This window comes from Tachyglossus aculeatus, unplaced genomic scaffold (assembly GCF_015852505.1).
Source record: "Tachyglossus aculeatus isolate mTacAcu1 unplaced genomic scaffold, mTacAcu1.pri SUPER_6_unloc_5, whole genome shotgun sequence".
Lineage (NCBI taxonomy): Eukaryota > Metazoa > Chordata > Mammalia > Monotremata > Tachyglossidae > Tachyglossus > Tachyglossus aculeatus.
In genome coordinates this window covers 2,297,316-2,306,040 of record NW_024044840.1, presented here as the reverse complement: position 1 = coordinate 2,306,040, position 8,725 = coordinate 2,297,316, and the positions used below count along the sequence as shown (strand labels likewise).

The 8,725-nt window shown below is 41.0% G+C and overlaps 1 pseudogene; it reads right to left on the bottom strand.

Moving 5' to 3' along the window:
• Nucleotides 1-3,048: 3,048 nt before the first annotated feature.
• Nucleotides 3,049-4,010, bottom strand: LOC119922147 (annotated as a pseudogene).
• Between the last annotated feature and the right edge of the window lie 4,715 nt (nt 4,011-8,725).

Genomic DNA, 8,725 nt, shown 5'->3' with positions numbered 1-8,725 from the left:
GCCTCAGTTCCCACATCTGTAAAATGGGGATTAAGATTGTGAGCCTCCCGTGGGACAACCTGATCATCTTGTAACCTCCCCAGAGCTTTGAACAGTGCTTTGCACATTGTAAGTGCTTAACAAATGCCATCATCATTATTATTATAAACTTGTGCTTACTACAGAGCCTGGCACAGAGTAAGCTCTTAACAAACACCATTAAAAAAGTGGGAAGACAAACAGTGATGTCCTGACATGAAGGCAGTTTCCAAGATTTGAAGCGATGCTCATCTTAACACGGCTTTGTCAGGAGGAACATATGTGAAGAATGGATGGAAGTAAGATAACCAGTTTTTGTATAGCGAGCAGTATTGGACAACAGAAAGCAAATGAAGCAAACAAAATAATTTATGAATTTAGGAAAAGCATCAAGACAAGCAAGAAAGTTGAAAGCTGTTAAACAAGGCTGGTGCACTGAAATTCTTAAAAATAGCTCTTGATAATTCTGACTGGTGCAGCCAACAGCAGATGTAATGGCCTGAAAAAGGGCTGTGTGTGTGAGTGTATAAGGGATAGCCAAGCCTGTCAGTGAGTATCAGTCTTCTTCACCCCCGTTAGATTGTGCAGTAAATTCAGTCTTTGGTGCTAGCTGTGTTTTCAAAATATTCAGTCCTGTTGAAAGTGGGCAAGGGATTCGTTGAGGTGGAAAGGATAAGCCACATTACCCAGGAAACAAAGGACTTGATCAATTACCTTTTTGGACTACCCCATATCTCTTACCACAGAAAGGAGTGGTCCTGGATGGAACCAAGCCCCCAGAGTTCTTTTGGAGGTGTGGAGGAGAGAAAAACAAATCATTCTATCTTCTCTCCTGGCTCTAAGGGAATTCTTGGTTGCTATAGCTTTGAGAACCAGCTCCACGTGTTCAGCCTCTATTACCTAACTGAATGTATGGGAAGGTAGGCTGCAGAACCTGGTGGGGAAGGGGAGGTGTCAATGAAATGGTTTCTATGGATTGAAGAGTGACTATAAACAGAATCAACTACCTCCATCAGTGCCACTGTTTCATTTTAATGGGGGCAGGGCTTTTGTGGATCGAGGACTGGGGATTGGCAAGCATGCTGGGCAGTGTAAAAGGGGCACATAGACCCAGTTTGGGGGGTCTCTCAACAGGTATCTCTTAGAGATACGATAGCTGCATGTGTTAAATAATTAATATTGCATACAGCAGCAGTCAAAAAAACAAAAGCCAAACAAGGACCAGGCTTCAAAAAGGAGATTCAAAATGCAAGAGATGAATGAGTTTTGTTTCTGTGTGAAAGCATGATTTGCCTGCACCTGGAAATCTCTGGGCTGTTTTGCTTGTCATACCTTAGAAATAATACAAAGCACTTGGAGATAGGACAGAGAAGGGCAATTGAGGTGACTGTTGCGTGGAGGATGGGAAGTATCTGAAGACCATCCTAGGCAGGAACCATGTCTACCATGGAGAAGCAGTGTGGCTTAGTGGAAAGAGCACAGACTTGGGAGTTAGAGGTTGTGGGTTCTAATCCCTCCTCTGCCACATCAGCTGTGTGACTTAACTTCTCTGGACCTCAGACACTTCATCCGCAAATGGGAAGGAGGCCTATGAACACCATGTGGCATGACCTGATTACCTTATATCTACCCCAGTGCTGAAAACAGTGCTTGGCACATAGTAAGTGCATCACAAATACCATTATCATTATTAATGTTATTATTATCATTATCATTACCAACCTTCATATTATTCTCTCTCAAGCACATAGTACAATACTTGTGCACAGTAAGTGTTCAGTAAATACCACTGTTTGATTGATTAATCTGCTTGAGAATAAATGGAAAATAATAGCACTCTTCTTCCAGAAAAAGATTGGGCACGAATATGATTCAAGTTTACTGAAACATGCAGGATTTGGGCAGGAAAAAAACAAATGTGTTGTTCACTAAATTCCATGATAACAAGACATTAAATTTGAAAGTAGGACATTCACAGTGAGCAATAGGAAAACCTCTTCTCATCTGGGATAGTGAGCATAAGAAATTAATTGTGATAAGAATTTATATAGGCCAAAAATATCAGCAGATTTGAGAGGGGGTTGGATAGCACATGGGAAGGTGTAACAAAATGAGTTTCAGCGATAAAGGTTATGAATGCTGGATGGTATATTTCTAGGCTCTATATTTAAGTAGGGCCACTTTCACAAGATTCCTCCACGAATCCTGGTGTCCCTGTGGAGAACAGAACACTGAGCTGAGTGAAGCATTGCCCTAACATAGATCAGTATATCAGTTTTTTTATGGTATTAAGTTCTCAGCAGGTGCCAGGGATTGTACTTAGCACTGGAGTAGAACCTCCAGTGGGTACCCATCCACCTCTGCCTTAAACAGAAACTTCTTACCATCGGCTTTAAAACACTCAGTCTACTTGCCCCCTTTTACAACATCTCACTATTTTCCTACATAGACCAGACTGCACACTTTGCTCCTCTAATGCCCACCTACTCAGTGTACCTTGATCTCATTTATCTCATTGCTAACCTTTTGTCCATGCCCTGTCTCTGGCTTGGAACACCCTCCCTTTTCATATTCAAAGGTCAAATACTCTCCCCTCAATTCAAAGCCTTACTGAAGGCAGATCTCTTCCAAGAGATCTTCCCTGACTGAGCCCTTACTTTTTTCCCACTTCTGTCTTCATCACCCTTACTTATTTCATTTATTCACGCCCCACCTTACAGCACTTATGTACATACCCATAATTAGTTTATTTATATTAATGTCTGTTTCCCTCTTTAGACTGTAAACTTCTTATGGGCAGGGAATTTGTTATAATGTTGTGTTGCACATTCCCAAGCCCGTAGTACAATGCCCTGCACACATTAAGTGCTCAACAAATACTATTGATTGATTGACTGAACATAGTTGGTAGACACGTTCCCTACCTACAACTCATTAAAGCGATTTATGGTTGAAAACAGACACATAATTCCAAAATGTCACACAATGCATATTAACCCAGTTTCTTTATGAAAATGTTATTATCCAGTATTACAACGAGCAAACATTTTTACCCATTATCTTAATCACTACTCCCTTCACATCTTTGTTCCTCAGAGTGTGGATTAGGGGGTTCAGCATAGGGATCACTACTGTGTAGAACAGAGACACAACTGTATTCTTATCCAAAGAGTGGCTGGAACTGAGCTGCATGTAAGTGAATGCAAGGGTTCCATAATATAGAATAACAGCCATCAGGTGGGAGGTGCAGGTAGAGAAAGCTTTCTGTCTCCCGTCACTTGCCTGGATCCTCAGGGACCCTGGATCCCTGATGGTAATTAAGATGCATACATAGGAGATGACTACGAATAGGATGGTGCTCAATATAATGATGGCAGCAGAGATGGAAAAAATAATTTGTACCAGATGAATGTCAGAGCAGGAAAGTTCAATTAAGATGGGAACATCACAAAAGAAATGATTGATTTCACTGTGTCCACAGAAAGCTAAACCAAATACAAAAGAGGTAAATAGCATGGCATTCAAACACCCCACCCCCACCCCCAAATAAGAAGCAGCTATGAGCTGGACACAGACCTTATTAGACATGGAGATGGCATAGAGCAGGGGATTACAGATGGCCACGTAATGGTCATATGCCATCATAGCCAGCAAGATGCTTTCTTAGGTCCCAAAGACAAAGACAGAACAAAGCTGGGCAGCACAGCCAGAAAGGACATTATGTTTCTCTCCACCAAGAAGCCCTGGAGCATCTTTGGTGTGACAGTTGATGAATACCAAAAGTCAATGAAAGCCAAATGGCTTAGAAAATGGTGCATCGATGTATGAAGTTGGGAACTTACCCCGATTAATACGATAATGCTGAAATTGTCCAGTACAGTGACAACATAAACCACTAGAAAGAACATGAAGAGGAAGATACGGAGGATGAAATTGTCTGTTAATCCCAAAATAATGCACTCTGATACTTCAGTGTCATTTCCTTTGGCCATTATCTCACGATGATGTAACTGTTATTAAAAAATATGGATTTTAGAAAAATAAACAAAATGGATGCTTTCACCTATTTTTAGTACAGTCCATTGTGAATTATTGATTGAGAGTGAATTAAGTCTGTTATTCACAGATACTACTTTCCTCACCATTCATACAGACTAGCATGATTTGCATTAAATGGATATTGACTTTAAGACCATAATTGAATGAATATTGTATTAAGACTAGTAGTCATGTCTCATACATTTATATCCAAACTTAATTTTCATCTAGGCAGGAAAGAACACTTTTTACAAAAAGACATTGAGTCCATCAATCAATCGTATTCATCGAGCACTTACTCTGTGCAGAGCACAGTACTAAGCTCTTCGGAGAATATAAAACAGGGTTGGTAGTCGCATTCCCTTCCCACAATGGGCTTACAGTCTAAAGGGCACGACAAACATTAATGTATTAATTACAGAATACAGATATGTATACAACTGTTGTGGGTCTGGAGGGAAGTAAATAAACTGAGCGAATCAGGGTGACATAGACGGAAGTGGGAAAAGAGGAAATGAAGGCTTAGTAAAGGAAGATCTCTTGGAGAAGATGTGTCATCAATAAGACTTTGAAGGTTTGGAGAGTAATCTTTTTTTAATGGTTCTTGTTAAGCACTTACTATATGTCAAACTCTGTTCTAAGTTCTAGGGTAGCTACAAGTCAATTAGGTTGGACACTGTCTCTGTTCCACATAGAGCTCACTGAGGCACAGTGAAGTTAGGTGACTTGCTCAAGGTCACACAGCTAGCACACTGAAAGAGCAATTAGCAGAGCCGGGATTAGAATCCAAGTCCTCTGACTCCCGAGACTGTTCTTTTTCTCCTAGGCTATGCTGCTTCATTTTGGATATAAAGAGGGAGGGTGTTCCAGGCAAAAGGAAGGACATGGGCAATAGGTCAGGGGTTACATAGACAAGATCAAGGTACAGAGAGTAGGCTGGCAAGAAAAGATTGAGGTGTGCGGGCTGGGTTGGAGAGCAGTGAGATGAGTTAGTAGGGGCAAAGTGACAGTGCTTTAAAGTCAATGGTAAGGCATTTCTGTTTGTTTGATGGTCAGGTGAATAGGTAACCACTGAAGGTTCTTAAGGACTGGAAACATGGGCTGAGTGTGAGAAAAATGATCCACACAGCAGAGTGAAGTATGGACTGGAGTGGGGAGAGACAGAGAAAAGGAACGTCAACCAGAAGACTGATACAGTAATCAAGACAAGATAAGATAATTGCTTGGGTTAACATGGTTGCAGTTTAGAGGTAAAGGAACGAGTAAACTTTAGTGATGTTTGTGAAGGTTAAACAGACAGAATTTAGTGACTGAATATGTGGGTTGAATGAGAGAGATGGGTCAAGAATATGTCAAGGTTACAGGCTCAGTATACAGGCACATGAAAGGATGATGGTGCTTTCTACAGTGATGGGAAAATCGGGGTCGGGAGGCAGGGTTTCAAGTTTCTTTGAAAGACACTAATGAGGAATGGACAAAGATAGTCATGCCGAATAATCATGGTATTTGTTAAGAGCTTACTCTGTGCCAGGCACTGTACTAAGCGCTGGTGTAGATACAAGTAAATCGGGTTGGACACAGTCACTGTCTCATATGGGGCTCACAGTTTCAATCCCCATTTTACAGATGAGGTAACTGAGGCACAGAGAAGTGAAGTGACTTGCCTGAGGTCACACAGCAAACAAGGCACAAAATTAGAACCCACGCCTTGTGACTCCCAGGCCTGTGCTCTATTCACTACACCACGGTGATTCTCAGGCAGCCATAGACTTTATTCTTCCATTTACAAACAAAAATTCAACAATACAGAATGTCAGTCACAAACCTTCATTCACATCCAATCACTCACAAACTTTTACTCATTCATGGTCTCAGTGTGTACAACTCTTCAACAATTCAACTTGTACTTCCCAAGCGCTTAGTACAGTGCTCTGCACACAGTAAGTGCTCAATAAATACGATTGAATGAATGAATTCCCTGGATGCTGAGCAACTTACCTCTGTGTGAGGTTTCTTCTTTCCTTGACTCCTCGCTGTGCCTCTTCCCTTTCTTTTTAGTGCTCTGATGCTCTGTACTGGAAATTAACCCAAAGTGGCTATGCAGAAATGAAAGAATTCCGAGAGCAACAGAGGGGAAAAAGAGATATTTCCTTTCCAGCTACATAGAGCAGTAGTTCCAACCTGAGTTCCCTGTAAAGAAGTTAGACATAGAGAATGAATCATTTTTAATAGTATTTGTTAAGTACTTACTATATGCCAGCAACTATACTAAGTGCTGGGGTATATACAAACTAATCAGGTTGGACAAAGTCCACGTCCCAAAATACCCATTTTACAGATGAGGTAACTTGAGGCAAAGAGAAGCTATGGCTTCCTCAAGGTCACACAGCAGATGTGGCAGAGGTGGGATTAGAACCCAGGTCCATCTGACTTGCAGGCTTGTGCTCTATCCATTAGCCATGCTGCTTCTTTCTATTAGGAGAACCCCATCAGGTTCTTCACTAGGCAGTGAGTTTGTGGTCCCGTGAGACAGGTACATTAAGCCATGTCTGACAATCATTTTCAACAAATCTCTACTCAGGCACATCCCTGTTTACAACTAATTCACCACCCCTGGGATCCAGCCTGTATTAGTTGATGCCTTACCCATGAAGATGGCTGATAATAATGATAATAATAACAATAGCATTTGTTAAGCACTTACTATGTGCAAAGCACTGTTCTAAGTGCTTAGGTAGATACAAGGTGATCTGGGTGTCCCACGTAGGGCTCACAGACTTCATACCCATTTTACAGATGAGGGAACTGAGGCCCAGAGAAGTTGAATGACTCGCCCAAAGTCACACAGCTGACAAGTGGAAGAAGAGGGATTGGAACCCATGACCTCTGACTCCCAAGCCCGGGGTCTTTGCACTAAATCATGCTTATCCTTACTGGACTGAGATTAAGGATTCCACAATTAATGGTTACTGGACAAAGCTTTGCCTACATGTGGTGTCAGGGTTTTGAAGTCTTGAAGAAATGGAGTTAAGGCTTCCCCACCATCAAAAAATTTCAGATTAAAACATTTTGCAAAAATTTTCAAGAAAGATGATGAATTGATAAATATGACTGAAAATAAGACTCTATTAAACCGTAGAGTCCCCAAGGGCACAGATGTGTGTTCAGAAAGTGTTAGCTTTGTACAAACTAGTTTAAAAACCGAAGTTGAAAAAGTTGAAAAACCATTGATACAGCAGAAACGCTTCTAATTATGCACTCTTCTTCAAAGACTCATTAAAATTTCATGAAGAAAGAGCAATATATAGCACAAATGGGAATGTCATATTTCTTTCCAGAAGTTCTGGAGTGGACTCCAATTTATAACAAGTTTATCTATGGGAAAACCTTTGCTGCAATGAAACTGTTAATAATAATAATGATAATAATAATTATGGTATTCATTAAGCACCTACTATGTGCCAAGCACTGTTCTAAGCAGTGGAGTAGATACAAGGTAATCAGATTGTCTCCACATGCGGCTCACAGTCTTAATTCCCACTTTATAGATGAAGTAATTTAGGCACAGAGAACTTAGGTGGTTTGCCCAAGGTCACACAACAGACAAGTGGCAGGGCCGGGATGAATTGTACTTTCCAAGTGCTTAGTACAGTGCTCTGCAGACAGTAAGCACTCGATAAATATGAATGAATTAATTAATTAATTAAAACTCATGTTCTCTGACTCCCAAGCCCAGGCTCTTTCCACTAAGCCACACTGCTTCTCAGCACAGTTCTGTTCACAGTTCAGTTCTGTTCACAGTACAACCATGTTTTAAACGAATGTGAGCACTTCGTGGCCTGAAACAAGCCTGTACAAATAATGGAACAATTTGTGAAAAATAAATTATATTAAATATTATTGGAACAAATTATAATTCTACAGATTTTGGTTCTGAATTAGGAAACATAAGCACTATCTTAAACAGTTTCTCAATATTTGGGCTATTTATTCTCTGACAGTTTTCTTGGGCTCTTTCTTACTATTTTTTCAAACCTGTGTATTCTGGATTTGCTTTTGGGTTGTAGCTGAGTCTGGTATGTTAAACTGAATGATTAATTCTGGAGTTGGACAAGCATTTTAAATGGACAGGGAGAATAAACTGTACAATCCCCTCTAGGTTAAGTGCTTGAGGGCAGGGATCATGTTTACCAGGTCTCTTGTGCTCTCCCAAATATACAGTGCTCTGCACAAAGTAAGCACTCACAAAATGCCACTGATTGATTGATGGATGCAATTAGGGCTATCATCTGCCAGATGATAAAGACCCAAAGGTCAGGGTCAAAGGGCAGGGATACCAGAGTCTCATTCCCTAAGTAACAAAATAAAATCTGATGATGTTCACCAGAACCAAAAATCATTCACAAGCTTGTCCTGAAATTTGAGGCCTTCAATAAAAACCCTAGCATTACCTGGTATTGGTATTTCTGGGCACACCATTCTGAAGCTCTGCCAGGGCCCGGGGAGAAGGAAGGAAAATCATTGATAGGCCTCAGTGCGAGTCCCTGTGCGTATCCTATTACGCAGACTTCCAGGACCTCTCCTAGGGTCCCTCCATCGTATTCTCAACGACGGGAGGTTCCTGTCATTACCCCCGTCATTAATACCTGGGGTAATGGCTCTATATGTT